The sequence below is a fragment of the Podarcis bocagei genome (genome assembly GCF_964188305.1).
Source record: "Podarcis bocagei genome assembly, chromosome: 8".
NCBI classification, from domain to species: Eukaryota; Metazoa; Chordata; class Lepidosauria; order Squamata; family Lacertidae; genus Podarcis; species Podarcis bocagei.
The window spans coordinates 44,359,358-44,380,242 of NC_138133.1; the positions used below are offsets into that span (position 1 = coordinate 44,359,358).

At 40.3% G+C, this 20,885-nt stretch overlaps 1 protein-coding gene across 24 annotated transcripts in view; it reads left to right on the forward strand.

Moving 5' to 3' along the window:
- The window catches only part of EPB41L3 (erythrocyte membrane protein band 4.1 like 3), a 136,288-nt gene that overhangs the window by 41,004 nt on the left and 74,399 nt on the right, over positions 1 to 20,885 (forward strand). For 3 of the 24 annotated variants that reach the window (XM_081205548.1, XM_081205550.1, XM_081205543.1), the window contains exon 1: positions 2,777 to 2,925. The exons of 1 other annotated variant lie outside the window; for it this stretch is intronic. The gene's annotated coding sequence lies outside the window, so the exon portion shown is untranslated. Of the gene's footprint in view, positions 1 to 2,765; positions 2,926 to 3,496; positions 3,521 to 3,598; positions 3,627 to 3,824; positions 3,850 to 4,783; positions 4,945 to 5,024; positions 5,238 to 20,885 lie in introns of those variants that run through there. 20 more of the 24 variants (XM_081205561.1, XM_081205559.1, XM_081205560.1 and 17 more) reach the window with 17 other exon arrangements.

Consider the following 20,885-nt stretch of genomic DNA (forward strand, 5'->3'; position numbering starts at 1 on the left):
CAAGTTTTTAACTGGGAAAAACAATTAATATTTATTAATATTAACAATTAATATTAATATGTATTCCTCAAAGTCTAAGTTCAGTGGGGATTACTTCTGAGTAAATATTGCCATGTAGGTTTTGCAGCTTTAGTAACTCCCCAACTCCATCCCTATTCTGATATCTTATTAGAAGGGTAATTGAGGACAGTTGATTGAAGACTACTGCTCAGCTAAGATTCAGTAAGAATAATATGGAAAAAAGCAGCTAATTATTAGAAGTCTGTGGTACAAATCAATAGCTCATGCTCATCTGGAACATTATGTTCAGACCAGTGATCTCATCTCTTAAAAAGGAAAAGGGAAGGAATGAAATTCAGAAGAGGAGAACAAAGGTAAGATTGTTTACCCCGGCAAGGAGATTGTATACATAGGTAAAGTGAATATGCTGTTCTCTCTACTTGAAATAGAAGAACCAGGAATGTGCCATGCCTTCAACAATAAGAAAGTATTGTATTCTTAACCATTTTGTAAGCCCAGATGGGCTGGAATCCAAAGGGACACATGTGGTGTACCATGCACTCCTATCCTCATTAATTAATATAAATTTATACCTTTATAATACCAATTTATATCACAATATATTTCAAAAATGGATCACTTTTCTATAAGCCTTTTGTTTCTTGCCTGCTGTCAGGAGCAGGAGCTGACCAGGGGCAGCTCAGCAATAAAACACCCGGTGTCAGTGAAATTAACCCTTTATTCAGAGAAACCAAAACAGCACAGACCTAGTGATGGCAGCACCTCTTTCCAGTAGGTCTTGCTCAAATGAGGCAGTTGTGAGGACTGAAGATCCCCAGCTTCCCGCTCTCTAAGGTTCTTCCCCTGGTTACTTCCACAGCAGCCTAAGACTCCACCGTCTTGTTTCTCTTTGCTCTGCCCTCTTCATTTATCTTCGTCTTCTTGGAGACCAGGCAGGAGGGGAGCTGGTCACAGCAAGAGAGACAGACTCCCTGGCTTCTTCAGCAGGCTGACTCATCTCTGTCTCTTGCCTACCCCCACCCTCCTGCCCCGAGTCTGAACTACTCTCTAGCCTTTTTCCTTTCCTTTCCCCCATGTTTTGAGTTCGTTTTAAAAGAAAGAGAGAATCCAGTATGTATGCCCTAGTTCCTTAGAGGAAGGGGAAAATACAGATATAAATAATGCCACTGATATACTTGGTTCAGAGGTCTCATTGACAGTACTTTGCAAGCCAAGGTACTGTGATGACTAGAATTGTATGCTAGGAGTTGAGATACCCATGATTCAAATCTCACTAGGTGGCCTTTGGCAGAACCTTAAGTAATAGTTACAAAACTTACAAGGTTGTTGTAAGGATTACTGAGATCATACATGCATAGTACTTCCAATGCACAAAACTCAATATCTGACATTCTAACCAGTCAGTCCCCAGAGAGATACATTCATACGGAACTGGGGGTCTAATTACCAGAAATAATACAACCTCTACAGAGTTGGGCAGATGGAATATATTTGTTGCACAAATATATCCCATTCCATTACATTCCTGGGACCATTTTTACCAGTATAAGACCTGCAGGCCTTTTGTAAGGTGCATTTTTTGTAAGCAGCGTTTGCCACTTTCTACTTCAGGGTGGTCCCCCTGGTTTGCACCGGGAATGAGAAACTCCAGTGTTAGCACAGGAGTGAGAACAGACCACAACACCCATCATTCCTGACTACTGGCTCTGTTGGCTATGGTTGATGGGAGTTGGAGTCCAACAACATTGGGCCACAGGATCCCCATCCCTGCTCTGCATATTCCGTCTTCTATATGAAGGGCATCCAGGCACTGTAAGGTTTATAGCTGAGCTATAGCCAAGTCTTGATCTTGGCTTACTGGTTGTGATTTGAGGAAGACCAAAACCATGAGTCAAGGTTCACACTTAAAGCTAAGCCAGACCATGGTTTAGCTCCTGGTAATGCAACAGCAGCAGAACCAGGGAAGAAGTTAAAGCTGCTGCTGTGATTTTTGCTCAGGTAACCACAAACTTTATCATTCATGCTGAGCCATGGTTTTGACAGTGTTGTGTGTGAATTGGGACACGAAAACTAGCAGGTTTCTACTAATTTGGCCAGTAGCAGGCTGAGCTATGAAGTAGCAAGTCCCCAGTTTGAATCTTGCTTCCTCCAGTTTCATAATGTGGTTTCAGACAATCCATTTTGACTGTAGCTTTTCCACCGGCAATAAGTTCTAAGGATTATAGCAAGATCAGGTATGTAAAATGCTTTGAACACTCTGTAGTGCAGTATAATGCTAAGTGTTACATGTGACATCCTTATCATACTTACATAAACGTAAGTTGCGCTGAAACCAATGTGACCTACTTCCAAGTAAAAGGATGCTAGTAGTGCTGAAGTGCTAGTATATATCATTACTGTAGACATGCCACTAGATTGTCGACTTGTGTCAAGCCAGCTTCTGATCTTATTCCTTTTAACTGCAATTGTGTTATTGCACCATTGACTTTGGGGTATGTTTGGTTCAGGAGATGTGGCCAAAATTAGCTGGATCTTGTAAATCCAGACATCTGCATTGCTGATGAAGACAAGTGCGTTTGGTGGGTTGTTTTTAGCATATGGTCCTTTTTTGTTGTTTACTGGAAGGTTAGTTTTTCTCTGCTCGTCGTCTTCTTTTTTTAAAGAGCTGGCAGGATCTTGCTTCGCTTTTCCGTTTTCGGGGGTCTGGGAAGGCGTCTGCACAATTCTGATTTGCTGAAAAACGCAGAGGGCTCGTCCTGGGTAGAGCCTCGCTGTGCTGCTGCTGCTGCTGCTGACGCGTGGCTCTTGCTGCTGCAGCTGCTGCACGTCCTTGTGACGTGCTGGAAGCCGACTTGGATCCCGAGTCCCGGCTCTTCCTCTCCTCGCAGCGCTCTTTTTGACAAGGTACACAAGACCTCTGAGTCTTTGCGGTTGCTCGTTATTCCCGTGGTGTTTTGCGCGCGTTCCTTCTGCAAAGCGGCTCTGGGAAGGAGGGGAGGGAAAGGGGGCTCTCGAAGGCCTTCGCCTTCTGCTCGGATTGATTTAAGTCTCCCGTGAATCGTGATGCATGTTCTAGAAGCCATTTTTAAGTTAACAGTTGTCCGTGGTTGAACATTTCGCATGCACTCGGCCTGCAGAAGGGCGCCAAGCCGGGGCTGCGGGGTGGGCAGCTGCTCTCCTGGCGCTTCCTCCCTGGCGAGGAGCTGGCAGGCAGGGAAGCCGCTTCCCCGCGCCCCCGAGCGAGGGGCTGCTTTGTGGCCTTGGCCCCTGGTGGTCCCCCTGGTTTGAGGAGCTTGGAGATCTGAGTTAGGCGGGGAACTCGCTGTCTGCTGCATTTGCTAGCGCCGGCCAAGGTCTCCCTGCTGACTTAGGGAAATGAATGGGGGTAGGAGGAAGGGCGCTGCCGGGGGGGGGGGCAGGCAGCAGAATAAAGCAGTAACAGGGAATGGCCTGGGGCTTAAGTCGGAAAGGCACGGTCTGCCTTGGAAGCCGGGGAAAGGTATGCCTAGGCTGCAGCCGGGCGCCGGCGGAATGGCCGGGAGCTCGGTGCGCGCGCGCGCGGGTGGAGCATGATGGAGCGAACGGGCAGCATTTGCAATCTGCGCGTGAGTTGACTGCTGCGACGGGGTGGCTGTGGCTCTGCAGTGCCTCCCCCTCCGGAGTTGCCTGGGGCTTAGGAATTCTGGAAGAAGGGAGTCTGGGGCGGCTGGGGCAGGGCGCTGTCGTCTGGGCTTGAGACGAGCGAGAAGGGTTGCGGCGAGCTGGCGGAAAAGGACGCTTGCGTCGGGCTCGACGAGCATAGCAAAAACCTGCACAGACCGAGCCCAGGTACCAAGAAGCTTTTGTCCTTCCTTCCTGCCTGCGCTGCCCTTCCGTTTCACCGTGAGAGCTGGCTGCTTGGGGCTGCCTTGCTTACCTTCCTCAGCAGTGCCCGTCCTAAGAAGCGCGCAGCTGGATCAGGCCAGAGGCCCATCTAGTATCCAGCATCGGGCTGTCCCAGGGGCCATCCAGATGGTGCCTTTCCACGGGGCTTCGTGGCCTTTCCCCCTTTCTGTACAGCCTTTCATTTGACTCCTAGGAGATGGGATGTCCTGCTTGTCATACGCCTTCTCTTGGTGCCCAAACGCAGCCGTGGGCATCTTCTCGAGGTTGCCCCCTTCGCCCACCATTACTGGCCGTTTCCATTTCTTCCAGTATGGCAATATTGACCTTCCTGGCTGTGGTACTCTTTTATTGAGTAACGTTAGGGAGCCGAAAGGTGGAGGGACGTGGATGTGATGTGAGGTAAATAAATAAACACCCTCCCCACAAAAAACCCCTACAAAACTTATCTAAACTTCGCTGGTGATGGTTATGAAGCAGTTTTCGCATCAGTAGCAGGATGGCGTCCCAAAGTGGGGGAAGTGGCAACATTCTCCTCCCTTTCAACTCCATGTGGTCTGATGTAGCAGGTCTCCTTCTCGGCAGACTTTTTGCTGAGCACAACATCGTGCATCCCTTTTCCTTGCTTACCTGCTGGGCCTCCTTCAACTTTGGGCGGTTAACTCCTTTGCAGAGTGCCGCAGGCACGGGGAAAGAAGCTTCCGCCCTCAGCCCGTGCCTGGGAACTGGCCTTGGCATCGTGCTATGTCTCGCCCCGCCTCGCCCGTGGGTTCCTGCTTGTTCCTTCTCTCCCCTCCCTCCTTCCCCACTTCGCCTCTCCCCAGCTCGTGGCTTCTGCAATGCGGTGGGTGTGGTTATATAGTAAATTGTAGCTCTGGACCTCTGCAGTGGAAGCGCTGTCTCCTCCTGCTCTCTCTCTCGCATTCCCAATCCCAAGGTTCCCTATGGCTGCATGTCTCTCGGCTGCAGAGTTGAGCTTAAAGTTGGGGAAGAAGAAGCTGCTGCTGCGAGCTTAAACGGAAAGATCGAGGGAAACAGCTGGTATTAATCAGACGTGTGCGATGGGGGAGGAAAAAGAGAGGCGCTCGGAGAGGGCTAGTTGAGTCGGGAATCAAGCGGAGCGCTTAAAGTGCTTAAATCGCGGGTTAGGGTTGGAAGTGTTACTTTCCTCGTTCCTAAGTGCTACTTTGAAAGAATGACTCAGTAGCTGATCACCACCGCTTACCTGACCGCAAAGTGGGGTGAATTCTACAGCCTGTGATGATGAAGATCCTCTTGATGCCAAGGGTTTGAGGACGGTGTGATGCATAGTGTAGTAGCAAGTAGAGAGAAGGGTTGGTATTTAAAGGGTGTGGTTCAGTTATCAAACTTTGTCGAGCATTTAAAACTGGTTTCATGTCCTATCTTTGAGCATGTGGGTGAAACTTGCAAGGAAGCTTGTTCTTGTTAAAAGACGTCAAAGATATCAACTGGGTTGGATTTTATTTTAAAATGCTTAAAAAATATTATTTCAATAATTTTTAAAAGTTACATATGCGATTTTTTTCTGTAGGTTGCTTCATTACCTTCTATAAAACATGTTTAGTGTTGTTTGAATAGTGATTTTAGCTGATGTATAGTTAATATAGCTTAAATTTGTATTCAGAGGACTAATTTCTCTTCACATCAGTTTCATTGCAACTGAAAGCACATTTATTCTTGTTCTGGAAAAAGTAGCTTTGACTTTACCCTAGAGAAGTTTCATATTCAGTTGTTACTTAAAATATACATTTTTTAAAAGAGGACTAGGATGAATCAAGGTGTGTACATGTAGGCAGTCTGATCTATTAAGTCTCATTGAAGTGTTTGGGACTTATTTCTGAGCAAAAATGTATAAGATTAGTTGCTGGTTCCCTAGTTTTATACTTCAGTTATCAAACTTAACTGGTGGTTTTTAATGTTTAAAAATACTTGTCACTCTGTTGTTCTATGTTGTTCTGTTTTACATAGGCTAAAAGGGAAATACTATGTTCTGCAAACTCAACTGCCCCAAATTCCTTCATTTAAAATGTATCATTGCATTTCAGTGTGATATTGGTACTCTGCTAGTAGTGATATTACAGAGCAGCCTTTTACATTCCATGAAAAAGTAAGCCTAGTTGGTTTAATGGGACATACTCCCAGTTAAATGTATTTAGGATGTCAGTCCTAATCATGATCTTAATAACCACTGAATTGAACTGGAGCGCTAGAGTGGAAGTAAAATTGATACATCAGGAGAAAGAGACAACCTATCCTGAAAAGAAACTGCTACAAGTTTATTTTTCTAGTTTCCACTTGACAGTGTGTCTGGCAGCATGGTTTGCAACCTAGTGTGGTCATTATCCTGGTAATAGCAGTGGTCCATGGGTAGAAACAACACGTCACCTTAAATACATTTTGGCATGGGTAGAAATAAATGTTTTGTCGTTAATTATATTAATGCCGCCAACACTCATATCACTTGGTTTTTGAACTAGCTCCCCATGAGGCCAGTGGATGATTTATAAAACTATCTGTTATTGCAGGAAGTGTCTGCCATGTTGTAAGCTAACTTTGAGCGGACCTTAACTGCTGCTGTAGTCTAATGTTATAGGAAAAGAGGGTGGAGACACAGAAGTCTCTAGAATTGTAGCAATGGAGTCCCTATTGCTGCTTTGACCATGACATCACTTTGGCTCAAGGAAATGAGGGTGGGGCAGTGACACAGTCTGTCTGAGCCATATTTTATCATAATACATAATGCTGAATAGATGTGACTACTGTTTCCCTGTTGGACATTCATTTGAAGGAGGGGCTAGGAGAGATGAATGCGGAGTTTGTGCTTGCATATGTGTTTGCAAATAAAACAAGCTGAGTTGAAGACAAAAGGTCAAAGCGGTGTTCATTGCCCATGTACTTACAATTTTATTCCCCAAATTATAATTATGAAAATTTCATTGTTTGGTAAGGAATGTGGAATGGTAATGGGTTGAGTGAGCAAAGCTGTCCTTGAAGAATAGATGTGCAGCAACATACATGAATGTATTTCTCTTAACATTAATATATCCACCACATTATTAAGATGAGAAGGTTGTCTGTGAAGACCATTGATGGGACAAAATACACTTACAAGATTATATGGTTCAGGCGAATGCACTACTGTATTATAAGTAAATAAGTAAGAAGTGCTGAGACAGGAAGAAATTAGAGTATGTTTCAAATTCTGGTTGTGTTGTAACAGAAGTTTTATCCAAGCTGTGTGTGTCTGTGTGGTTAAAAATTATTATGTTTCTTAATATTTTCTATATTTTTGTTGGAAGCAGCCCGGACTGGCTGGGGCAACCCAGTCAGATAGCAGGGGTATAAGAAATTATTATTATTAGTAGTAGTAGTAGTAGTATTAATATTATTAGTATTAATATTTTATTAGTAGTAGTAATAAATCAGTTGTTTTTTAAATACATTGCAGATTTTGTTGTGCAACAACTCCAGTTAAATCAAGTGAACTCATGTCAATATGATTTCATGTGTAGGTGATCAGGCCAGTGCCTTAAGTTTAACAAAAGAGAGAAATAATTCAGTCTAATTGTTTCTGAAAGCAATCATGAACAAGTAAAGCAAGATGCCATGTGACTGCACACATAAATTGGTTTATTTTTCTACCAGAAACCAGAAACAAACATACAACTTTGTAAATATGATTACATTCCATCTGTGTCTAGAACTGGGATACACTTATTTCACCAGAATGTATTACCTGTAGATTGATGGATTGCTTTTACCCAGCAATCGAAATTCGCCAGGCACATTTTGCACCTGGCTATCGACCACTTGCAACCAAGTGAAGATGTTTGGGTGCCTGAATGGTGCCTGACATCTCCACCACCTGGAAGTGCATGCCTGGGATCTTGCTTGTTTTCACATACCAACAGCATATCCTGTAGAATGTTATCTGTACTATTTTATCTGTACAATCAGAACAGATTTCAGGAACCCAAAAGTCTTTTGAGCCCTGTCGCTCAAAAATGGCAACTAGATATTCCATTTTGATGACTGTAACCCTTTAAGGAGCCATTTGACACCTAGTGCATATATGTGTGTGTGTGTAAATTTTTATATATGAGTTTTTAACACTTCATTCACCAAAGAAATATGAGTTGTAAAAACATCCAAGAAATGTATGCTAGGAGGGATGTTGAGAGAAATGCTAACTGAAATTAATTTCTATAACAGGCTGCTCATGATTGCTCCTCTCCAGACTTTAGATTTTTAGTAGTTAAATTGACTCCTTAAAACATGCCTACTATTGTTAATATTATATAAAATATGTTTCATTAATTTTTTAACCTTTTACTTATCCAGTAGAAATGCTGATAGAATTATTTATGAAATATGCTTAATGTCTTCCTATCTTTAGACTGATTTTTGATAAATATGAGGTCTGATTTCACAAAGCTGAAACCAAAATAAATCTTACTGAATTTATTTCTTCATTCAATGAACAAAATAACTAGTCTCACAAGATATTGGGTATTCCTGTGGTCCAAAGACATAAAACTTAACACAGCATCTTTTGCTTTGTTTGTGGACATAAGGTCTGAAGATGACCTTTGTGGTTATTATTGGTAAAAAAACAAACAAAAAAAAAAACCCAACCCCTTGCTGTTTTCTGTAGTCCTCCAAGAGGAGAAACAGTGTAGAGTGTAGGAAGTGAGAGTCCGGCACATCTTAATAGCTTCCTCAAGGGAGATTCTGCAGGCTTTTTGTTCTGTCTCCTACCATGTTGTCACTATAGGCACGGGGGCAGAGGGACCTCTAGAGAAATGTAATCTGTTGGATTTCTGAGAAACTAAAATTTAGTTGTTTCAAGATACTTTGTCTCTGACCATTCAGTGTCACCTTACCAATTACATATAGTCTGTCTCTTGAGGTTTGCAAATATGTGTAATCCTATGCATATTTGTTGGGAGGTAAATCCCATTGACCTCAAGGGCACGTCCAACTGAATAGCAATGAATAGGCTTGCACTGATCCAGCAAAAGTGTTGGACAAGATTTCTAGTTATAGATTGAAGTTGTATTTGATCTGAGATTTGAGATGAATATACAACTTGGCGTCTTGAGAAATATGAAATCTCCTAACTAACCACATGAAATAACAACAAAATATATAGCATGACCAACAGCATCTGAAAGAAAACTAGTTTTGGTATGACCATGGTTTCTCCTAGGCCTTGCTCTGTATAAAGTGAAATGAGATGAACAACCTGTCTTTTAGGTTTGAGAATCCCACATCAAAAGTAATATAGATGCTAATGGGATTGGCAACCATGAATGCATACAGAAAGATATGGCAGAGAGGACAATGACAAATGTAAAACAAAATGTAAAATTTGCAGGCGTCATCTATATACACTTACTGCAAGTAGGCCTCACTGACTGCTGTGAGACTTGTTGCCAAGCAAATCCATATAGGATTGCATCTTAAAGCTGCAATCTTAAGCACATTTATTAAGGAGCAAGTAACAGTGAAGTTAGATTTTTTTAAAAAAACAACACAACCTTAATATCACACTGTAAAACTAAAATATGTGTATCTGCCCTGTGGTAAAGTTTCTATGATGATTACAATTTATTTTTTTTATAAAATATTTATTAAAGGTTTTAAACAATATAACACCATACACATATACAACCCAAAAACAATCAAAAACACCAACACCAAAATAGAAAAATACACACAGAACAAAAGAAAAAAAATCGTATAAAAAACATACAGCGTGGTTAGGTTTCATAAACCAAATTTCCATAACCCTCCTTTCGGACTCCCTCACATCTCCCTTTCCTGTGTTCCCATTTACAATATCATGTTCAGCAATACTTCACCTTCTCTCAAATCTTGTTTTAAATTTGTACCTTTCAACTATTATGTCTCCAATTTTACCCTTTGTTATCAAATATTTAAATATTTAAGCTTGACATAATATTATTCAGATTTCACCTTTGTTCTTATAGTTCGGTTATTTTCATACTTCTTTCCGCTAAGTTACTAATGCCAAGTTATCTTTGTATCCTGCATCATTCTAACATTCATACAATTTACAGTACTTTTGCAGGTAGTCCTTAAATTTCTTCCAGTCCTCTTCCACTGTCTCTTCTCCCAGGTCTCGGATTCTGCCAGTCATTTCTGCCAGTTCCATATAGTCTATCAGTTGCATCTGCCATTCTTCCAGAGTGGGCAAATCTTCTGTCTTCCAATATTTTGCAATAAGTATTCTTGCAGCTGTTGTCGCATACATAAAGAAAGTTCTGTCCTTCTTTAGCACCCTCTGACCGACAATGCCCAAAAGGAAGGCCTCTGGTTTCTTGAGGAAGGTATATTTAAATACCTTTTTTAGTTCATTATAGATCATTTCCCAGAAGGCCTTAACCTTTGGGCACGCCCACCAAAGGTGAAAGAATGTTCCTTCAGTTTCTTTACATTTCCAACACTTATTGTCTGGCAAATGATATATCTTTGCAAGCTTGACTGGGGTCATGTACCACCTGTAAATCATTTTCATAATATTTTCTTTCAAGGCATTACATGCCGTGAATTTCACACCGGTGGTCCACAACTGTTCCCAGTCAGCGAACATAATGTTATAGCCAATGTCTTGCGCCCATTTTATCATAGCTGATTTAACTGTTTCATCCTGGATATTCCATTTTAACAGCAAGTTATACATTCTTGAAAGTACCTTAGTTTTTGGTTCTAACAGTTCTGTTTCTAGTTTTGATTTTTCCACCTGGAAGCCTATTTTTTGTCCTTATTAAAAACCTCCCTGATCTGACCATAATGTAACCAATCCCGCACTTTATCCTTCAGTTTCTCAAAACTCTGCAATCTCCATGTATCTCCATTTTTTTCTACTATCTCCCAATATTTTGGCCAGTTGGCCTCCATATTGAGTCTTTTCTGAGCATTAGCTTCCATTGGTGACAACCACCTTGGGGTCTTACTTTCTAATAAATCTTTATATCTTGTCCAGACATTAAACACTGCCTTCCTGACAATATGGTTCTTGAAAGCTTTGTGAGCTTTAACCTTGTCGTACCACAAATATGCATGCCACCCAAATACATTGTTGAACCCTTCCAAATCCAAAATGTCAGTGTTCTCTAGAAGTAGCCAATCTTTCAACCAGCAGAAAGCTGCTGATTCATAATACAGTGGTACCTCACAAGACGAATGCCTCGCAAGACAAAAAACTCGCTAGATGAAAGGTTTTTCCGTTTTCGATTTGCCTCGCAAGACGAATTTCCCTATGGGCTTGTTTTGCAAGACAAAAACGTCTCGCGACTTTGTTTCCTTTGTCTAAAAACAAAGACATGTTTTGTTTATAAAGTTAATTTATTTTCCCTTCAGTTTTTGAACTGCTCTTTACAGTATGTGTGACTTTAAAGAGCAGTTAATAAACTGTTGTTGTACCAAATTTGGCTTTGTTTGGACTTTTTTTGACCATAGGAACGCATTAATTGATTTTCAATGCATTCCTATGGGATTTCGTGATTCGCAAGACGAAAAAATTGCTAGACGACAAAACTTGCGGAACGAATTAATTTCGTCTTGCGGGGCACCACTGTACAGTTTCATGTCTGGCAGGGCAACCCCCCCCCCTTTCTTTAGCATCAGTTAGTATTTTAAATTTTATTCTGGGCTTTTTGCCCTGCCAGACAAACCTAGAAATATCTCTCTGCCACCTCTTGAAACATTCCATCTTGTCCACAATCTGCAAGGTCTGAAACAAAAGCAACATTTTTGGCAATACATTCATCTTTATAGCAGCAATTCGACCCAACAAGGAAAGCTTCAGTTTTGACCAAATTTCTAGATCCTTTTTGATTTCTGACCAACATTTTTCATAGTTATCTTTAAATAGATTCAAATTTTTAGCCGTCATATTAACCCCTAGATATTTCACCTTTTTAACCACATTTAAGTCTGTCTCCTTCTGAAACCTTTCTTTTTCTAAAGTTGTCAAGTTTTGCCAAAACCTTAGTTTTCTGCTTATTTAATTTAAATCCCGCCACCCGACCAAATTCTTGAATCAATTCTAACACCCTTTTCGTACTAGATTCTGGCTCCTGTAATGTCAAAATCAAGTCATCTGCAAAAGCTTTAAGTTTGTACTGTTTAGCTCCGACCTGGATTCCTTCAACCAACCGGTCCCCTCTGATCATATTCAAGAGCACCTCCAGGACCGGATGATTACAAATTTAAACCAGAATGTAGTATTCTCCACGGAAGATAAATCATGTAAAGTCTGTTCCCAGGTGTGAAATGTACAAATGTTAGGGGGAATGTGAGCTGAACAGCAAATGCACATAACAACTGGCCATTGTGTACATTCACAGTTTGTGGAGAATGTGCACATATGTCCACGAAGAAAGAATTGTACTCATTTCCCAGTCAGTATGCATGTTTTCCAAGAGGCTTTGACCAATGTGTATATCTTTCCAACTGCAGGCTGCTTGCAGCTTGCAGGCAATGATTTGCCCAGTTTTCAACTAGGGATAGAAATCAAGGGCATGTATGCATAATTTCTGGAGAACAGGCACTATTGCCCAGAGAATGTAAAAATGTAGCTGAGATAGGCACATATCCCAACTTCTGTTGGGGCATTTGCACAATGGCCAGAGAATTCATAAAAGGTTGTTGAAATATTAACAATGCCCAAGGCCTGTTGGAGAATATGTATATTGACTAAGAAATTTGTTGTTGTTTAGTCGTTTAGTCGTGTCCGACTCTTCGTGACCCCATGGACCAGAGCACGCCAGGCACTCCTGTCTTCCACTGCCTCCCGCAGTTTGGTCAGACTCATGTTTGTAGCTTCGAGAACACTGTCTAACCATCTTGTCCTCTGTCGTCCCCTTCTCCTTGTGCCCTCCATCTTTCCCAACATCAGGGTCTTTTCCAGGGAGTCTTCTTTTCTCATGAGGTAGCCAAAGTATTGGAGCCTCAGCTTCACGATCTGTCCTTCCAGGGAACACTCAGGGCTGATTTCCTTAAGAATGGATAGGTTTGATCTTCTTGCAGTCCATGGGACTCTCAAGAGTCTCCTCCAGCACCATAGTTCAAAAGCATCAATTCTTCAGCGATCAGCCTTCTTGATGGTCCAGCTCTCACTTCCATACATTCTTCATGAGCTGTAGCAAATTTGTACAATGGCTAATAGCTACGCTCACTAGCAACTCCTGTATGTGTGTGTATGAGAGAGTGTGTGTATATGTATGTATGTATGTATGTATGTATGTATGTATGTAATTGGTAAGGCAGGTTAAACTCTTTGGGTGATATCCAACTAAGTCATACTGAGAGTAAACTCACTGAAATCAGTGGGTCTCCTCTTAGTTTGACAAGTGTTGGATGTATAGCCTATTGGGAGCTGTTTTTTTCGGGCAGATTTCTTTTGTCTCAGGGAAACTGAAGGAAAGGTAATGCTACTAGTTCAGATTTAATATTGGAATAAAAAAATTATTTTTGGTCTGAACTCTTCATCTTTCCCATGGATTTTTCTGTTGTAACCTTTTCAAACAAGATCTTTACAGCACATGGAAGCATGTTGGGGGTGTCCATTTTTATTGCGCTCTTAGCTTCTCAAACACATATTACGAAACCCTTTGCAAATTGAAACTGAAGTATTGAAACATTGCTTAGCTAGGTTGGCATTCAGTTGACCTTTTCCCTCAAACACTGGATGTTAGGAGATTTTTAAAAACTGGACGAGCAGGTAATTTTGAATGGGGGCAAAAGGAGGTATGAGAGACACTTGTAAGTTCCTTTTATCTATTTATATAGATTTGTTCTTGCCTGAATGGTTAGGGATTAGCAGTGGTAGAAGTATGCTTCTCTGAACTGCATCATTTGTGCGATAACAGAAATATAGTTCATGTCAGAAACACTTATTAAAAAGAATCTGCTATTCATCTGTGGTAGCTTTGAACTCTTATATATGGTGGAAGAAGCATGACTCTGTTCAGTTTTGGTTTAGGCCTAAATAAAGCATACATTAAAGCCTAAAGAGAGCAATTTTCTCACTTTGTAAAATATAACAACACCACTCAGGACATCAGAGTAGGAGGAACATCTGTGGCTTGAATACTGTTGTGCAGATGCCATTAGTTTAGCACCCAAGAAGTGTCTAGCAATACCCAGTATGGGCTAGTGACATCATTAGGGCCATGGTGGTTGCTGCGGACCACTCCTCGGGTGCTATGTCATAGCATCAGCCCATTTCCACAATGTATCGCTACACAAAGGGCCACGTTTATCCTTCAGTGAGTGGATTTCAACACACACTGTGTCAAACACCATTGCACCATGGAGATAATTGTGTGTAGGGGTGCCATCTTACATAAAATAGGAGGGGCAGATAAGCCCCACCACACATAATTGATCACAATATATGGTGCGCAAACACCATTTGAATGGCACCACTTATCGAATTTGGGGACCCCAGGGCCCCCGTAAATATTTTTTTTGGGGTCTGTAGGCACATCAGGCCCTGGCCAAAATCCAAGCTCTTTCCTCCAGTGTATATAGCTCTACTTTCAGACATGGATTGTTATTCTTAGCACCATGTCCAGCTCAGGATCGGTATCTGGTGATTGAATTCATGCCTATATAAGCAGTTCATATTTATTTAAAGGCAAGCTAAGTTGAAGCCAAAACCTGTGTCAATCAGAATATGAGTAGTTTCCAATTTTAATGGTACTTCTGAACAGTAAGTCCTTTTGAAATTACGGTTCTGTTTCTCATCCTCTTCTGTGGAATCTCTAATGCACAAGAGCCTATAAATATCATACACAGTGGTACCTGCATTGAAGAGATGCATGATAAAAATAGATGATGGGAGAGAGGAGAAAAAGAAAGCAGTGAGTGATATAACCACTCAAGGTCATTTAGCAGTGCAACCCAAGAAGAGAAATAATATTCTGCTGTTCCCAATACTGACGTTTTGTGTGCAAATGAATTTCATTACATGTACTGCATTTCTCCAGCTGTTTAGATATAATTTCAAGAAAATAAATATATTTTTAAATAAAAAGAAATTATAAATGTGAGATATAGAATAGAGATGTTAAAATTTAATTTAAAATTCTTGTTATATCTAATTTTAACTTTAAGAACTTGAGCTTGTTTTTCCCTCCTCCCTCTCATTCTATTTTTTCTTTATGTGTGATGTCTTTTTAGGTTGTAAGCCTGAGGACAGGCACTATTTTAATACTGATTTTTGTAGGCTCTCTAAGAGATTTTTTGACTAAAGTGTGGCTATACATGCCATACACACACACACACACCCCTTCAAGGAGACTACATTAGAATGTGAACAGTTACAAAGGAGGTCAAACAGATAACAGGAGGTGTGGACCTGCTAATGTAACAAATAGTGATTGTTTCTTCAGCTTAGCAGAGAGTTGACTAAAGAGAGAATATAATAGCACTAGCAGATAAGATCAGTAATAGTGTGTGGAAAGATAGCTCTTGTCTCATGGTGTCTCACACTGCAAGAGCCAGGATTTAGCTAATTGCTTTAAAATTGAAGGGCAATCAGTTTCAAGTGAACAAGAAGTAGCATGCTTTCACATAAGGGTTGATGTAAGAAGTTTGTTCACTTTCAATTTCAAGTAATATAAATGTATTCAGTCGGTAGAGCATGAGACACTTAATTTAAGGGTCGTGGGTTTAAGCTCCATGTTGGACAAAGATTCCTGCATTGTACACTGCTGGACTAGATGACCCTCATGGTGTCTTTCGATTCTGCAATCCTATGATTCTATTTAAAATAGGACCATTACATGCATGTGTGGTGGAAATAACCATGGTTGGATATCAGGAAGAATTGTACATTAAATATTATACGAGTACTTCCACACTTGTATCTGTTTGGTTAAGATGTGTAAAAGCTGGAGAAAAACCACCAAGCATAAAGTCTGCATTCTACGTGTTCTAACTTAGGACTTTGATAATCTGTATGCAGTACATGTTTATTTTATGTGGTCAGCCCTTGGGCCTGGTCTGGAAGCTCCAGCTAGTGCATAAATCAGCGTCTAGGCTGTTGATGGGGCCAGACCTTCAACATTATGTGACACCTCTGAAAGAAGGTCTGCACTGCAGGCCCATACAATACTGGGTCAGGTTCAAAGCTCATGTGTTGATATACAAAGCCCTGAACCACTTGGATCCAGGATAACTTAAGGACTGCCTGAGTCTTTATATCTCAGCTTAGTTACTGAGATCATCTAGATGGACACTGATGGTTGTTCCCTTAGATACGGAGGCCCAACTGGCCTCCAATAGAAGTTGGGTATTTGGTGTCACTCGTCCATGCTGTGGAACACTCTTGCTGCAGAGGTTCAGCAGACACCCTTGCTTTTGACTTTCGGGCATCTCTTGAAGACCTTTTTATGCAGACAGGCCTAAGCAGTTGGTTAAAATATTCTTGATTTTAATGATTATTTTGCACTGTTTTTAATGGTGTTTTATGATTTGTATACATGTTGTTGTATATCATCCTGATATTTTCTGAGATGGCAGTATATAAATAATTTTATAAATAAATACAAATATTTACATTTCATCTCTTCAGTAGCACTTCTTTTTTGGTCACCTACTTGGTTGTCCACTGTCCTCCCCACCCCCTCCCAATCCAGTATTGCTGCTCAGGAAACAATCTGCTTTCTCTGATATCAAAGCAATGTCAGAGAGCCAACTGACATCAAGTGCCCTGTGAAAAGGAAGAAGGCAGTGAGGGAGTTAGACAAAGGGAGCATCAGGGCTGACCATCATAAGAGCTAATGTTTAGCTACTGCCCTGTAGGAAGGAATATTTAAAGCTGGTTTATGCTTCAGGAGGCATGGTTGTTTTGTTTCTTGAGCATGTGTTGTGTTTTATAAATGCTTGATAGCTGCTTAGGGGGAACTCCAGTTGAAAAGTGAGATATAAATCTACTAAATAAATGAAATAACACACATCTACTATTGTTGTAGGTAACACATTTTGATTCGTTTGTGCCCCTAAATTACATAGATAGCAGCAAATTATAATGGGTTACAGAATGTTTCTTAAGTAGCAGTAAGGTTTTTGTGGTGGTGGGGATCAGTAAACAATGCAAAGTCTTTTGCTAAATTATCGAAAAATGTGAAAATAGTAATGGCTATAATATAATAAATATGTTATCCTATAAAATGAGTAAATAGGTGGAGAAAATGTTATCAGGAAAGAGCTCACTCATGGACTATAGAGCAGTTTCTCCAGGGGACCAGTAAAAATCCCATCACTTGAATCATTTACAAGTTGACCGAGTATTCAGTAGTACAATGGAGAATGCAAGTTTAAAATGTTGGGGGATGGACAAGATGACCTAATTTCCCCCCTCTGGTTTTATGATTTATTAAAGAGTTTTGTAGCCTCTTTGCTAGGGGCTGACTAAATGGAATTTGAAACATGGCAATTATAAGGGCCTTTTAGTTTGGTGCCAGCACATTGCTGTTTTTGATTACTTTGTTGGAGCAGCAGTGTGAGCAATGTGAATACCGTAATTCTCTCTACTGCAACAGACTGAGAGTGCAGAATAGAGAACAGGATTTCCAGTTCTTTTGAACTTAATGGTTTAGATTCTGTGTGTACGTCACTAAATCTGTTTTGTCAAAAATGATGAAAATAAGCTTTAGTAAAGAAGAATGGCACAATCCAACGATTGTTGAGCCAGAGCACTACAACTTGCATCCAAAATTTAGTAAACTTTAACATTTGTACTTCTCTACCTTGTTGAAGTTTTTATGATAGTTTACTATTTTTGCTGTCTTCATAATAAAACTATAGATATTTATTTGAGCAACTGTAATATATAATGTCAAGAATGATAAGTTATAAAAATGCCATTTTAATGTACCGTATACACCAATATTCAGGGTTATAAGCAAGACAAAAGCCATGGAACCCTATATAGCATTGTTTATAGGGAACACCGAGCAAACTTGTGCTTCTCAAATTTTAATTTTTTAAAAAACATGGAATGCAATTTTAGCCTGCCATTGTGGTAACCTGAGAGATTTTATTGCATTTTTATATCATAAAAGGAGAGCCGGAAGCGTCATCATTTCTAAGTTTAATGGTTTGAGCCTACTAAATATGAGCATTTCAGAAACTTGAGTACCAGGAGTTATCTTGAGATCAGGCATTTGCTACAGCAGAGCACAAGCAATACGGAATGTGGCTCTGTAGAGTCTAAATCTTGTTGGCCTCCCAACTCCCATCAGTTGCACTACCACATCTAGATTCAATGATAGGGAAAGATAGAGATGAATGCCATCTGCAGCACTAAAAGAAAAAGTTTGTTTCTCAGTCAGCACTGGAAAAAGTTATAAAAGCTGTAGTTGCTTCAGTCTAAGCCAAGGAAGTAATACAACCTTTTGAAATGTTCCTGTACACTGTGTATCTCCAAGTGTACTCTTCTCCATTTCCCTTTACTATCCATACATTGTTAATTATTGTTGCAGAACAGAGAAGTTTGATAAAACTTTCACCCACATTATCATTCAAAAGGAGACAGGCAGCATAAATGAGTGACATTGGAATGGTCTCAGTGGCATTTTTAATATATTCCGTTGAAAGATTTGAAGCAACGACTGAGTTCTTGTTAAGAAACGATATTCAAATTCTTGTATTGGCTGTAGTGACTTCATGCAGATCTGGTAGTATGTGCAAGTCCCAGTAATGCTAGTTGAAGCAAGTAAAAGGCTCGTTTTAAATTTTTAGTCATGTTGATACAAGAGGTACAAAAGGTTCTTGTAGGGAGCATTCTTAAGTCATCCTGTATAGGCCATCTAATTTTAATGATATCTGGGAAACTACTGAGAGCTACAATTGTATAGAGAGATGGTTGTGTGATATGAAATAATAAATATGACAAGAGGATGTGAGAGGAACTTATGCATGAATCGCTGTTGTAAGAACAACTTTGACTAGAAGTAAATTTTTAGAAAGTATCAGAACAATATACTCTCCTTTTATTGGGGGGGGATACATTTTTAAGAGCATTTATATATTCTTGGCTGTAAATTGTGTTCAGTTAATGACATTGTAATTTGCACACAGCTGGTTCAAGGAGCCTATTAGTTCCTGCATCAAGTACAGCTCTGTCAAAGTGGTATTGTTGCCCATTCTTGTGTTAAGTTCCTACTTATTTTTATTTTCTCTTTAATTATCTCTTATGCAGAAGAAATTGTTATCCTCAGCCCCTTATTGTTCTTAGAAACATCACTGTTGCTGCACAGCAGAAATTGTTCTGCTCTCCTCCGTTTTATTGTTTTTCTTTCACCAGGTCTTCACACACACACTGAGGCCCCCCAATATTAAAAATAAAAACAACCAAAAGGAGTTGTTTGTTTATATAATCAGCTAATCTGAATGAACATGTTCATCACGGTCTAATCTTTTGCCACCAGAAATGATATATATTTTTATTAATGTCCATTAACATTTTCCAGTCTGAACTATGACCAAATCTACAACAGCTAACAAAAAATTATATATTTTACCAAATTACATCTTTTACATGCTTAAATTTCCAGCTGTAAACATTTCACACAGGCTTAGCTTTTTAAACACCTGCAATGGACGTGCCATCCTAAAGAGCAGTTGCTGTAGTGTGCCATTTCTCTTTCTCCAAGCCTGCGGCATGGTGTTAATTAGAGAAAGGGTGAAGTAGTGTTTTCCATAGCCTGTCCTTTGATGTAGGGATGTCTCACATTTTATGTTATGGATGTGTCATGCTGAACCTGGGCTATAGCTATACAGTAGCTGCACTTCCTTAATGCAAAATCTCAGTTGGAATCCCTTACATTTCTAACTCTCATCCAGTGAGATATATATATATATATATATATATATATATATATATATATATATATGCCTTTATACGACTTGATAAAGGTTTTGATTATGCAGCTGCTGGTAAACCTGCTGATAACCACCTACTTTCTTAGCCTAGCATGTTTATGATCGGGAAGTTAAGTATCTTGTAAACTCGTAAAATAAACAACAGAGCCATCGTTTTGAAGTAAAATCACCACAGATGTGAAGGGCTGTCTAGTTATTAAACATACAAAATGGAGATAGCCTTTTGAAAATAAAATAGCATAATCTATACATGGGTCAATTAGCAGTGTTAATTCCAGTGGGTGGAATCCAGTCGGTGCCCTTGCATTTACAGAAGAGTTTTGATCCACCGAACACCTCCACTAATGAAAGAGGAGGGCGTGCCAGTTTGTTCTTCACCTTGAAGCTCTGGCAATACTTTCTACCCTGTTTTGGAGGGTCCCCCAAACTCCTTAGAGCTGCTTTTGGAAGGGGATTGCTGGCAAAACACTAACCTTGCCTCCTCCGTTAGCAAAGGCATCAACTTGATCAAAATCATCTCCATAAGTGAAAGAAGACCAGCTTGATACCACCATTTAAATTTATACTTTGGCATCTTCCCTTGTTTAAACAGAAGACTGTTTCAGAAAAGGAGAATATCTCAGTTTAAACTGTTAAACACTTCCAACATGAAATCCCGGGTATCCGGAGTACTTGCTTTTTATCTCTGCTGTGCAGTTCAAAATGGACAGCCAAGGCATGTTGTCACTTTAAATATTTTGAGGGAGACAAAAAGGGTAAGTGACCTAGAATGCTGCTGTTGTCAGGAGGCTAAGCAATTCATTTGGGGCAGTGCTTTATTGAGATGGCTGGTGGGCACTTGCCAGTTTTCCTTTGAATGGAGTTCATAAAGGTATTCCCACACAAGTGACGCTGACACAAAACCCCACACATATACTAAGTAGAATAGAAGCATTGCCACCCCCCCCCCGCTCACCATGCCCCCCTCCACCTCTTTCCCTATTTTCTTCCTAATGTAACACTAAGATCTCAACAAATGAAACTGATCTGTAGAAAAT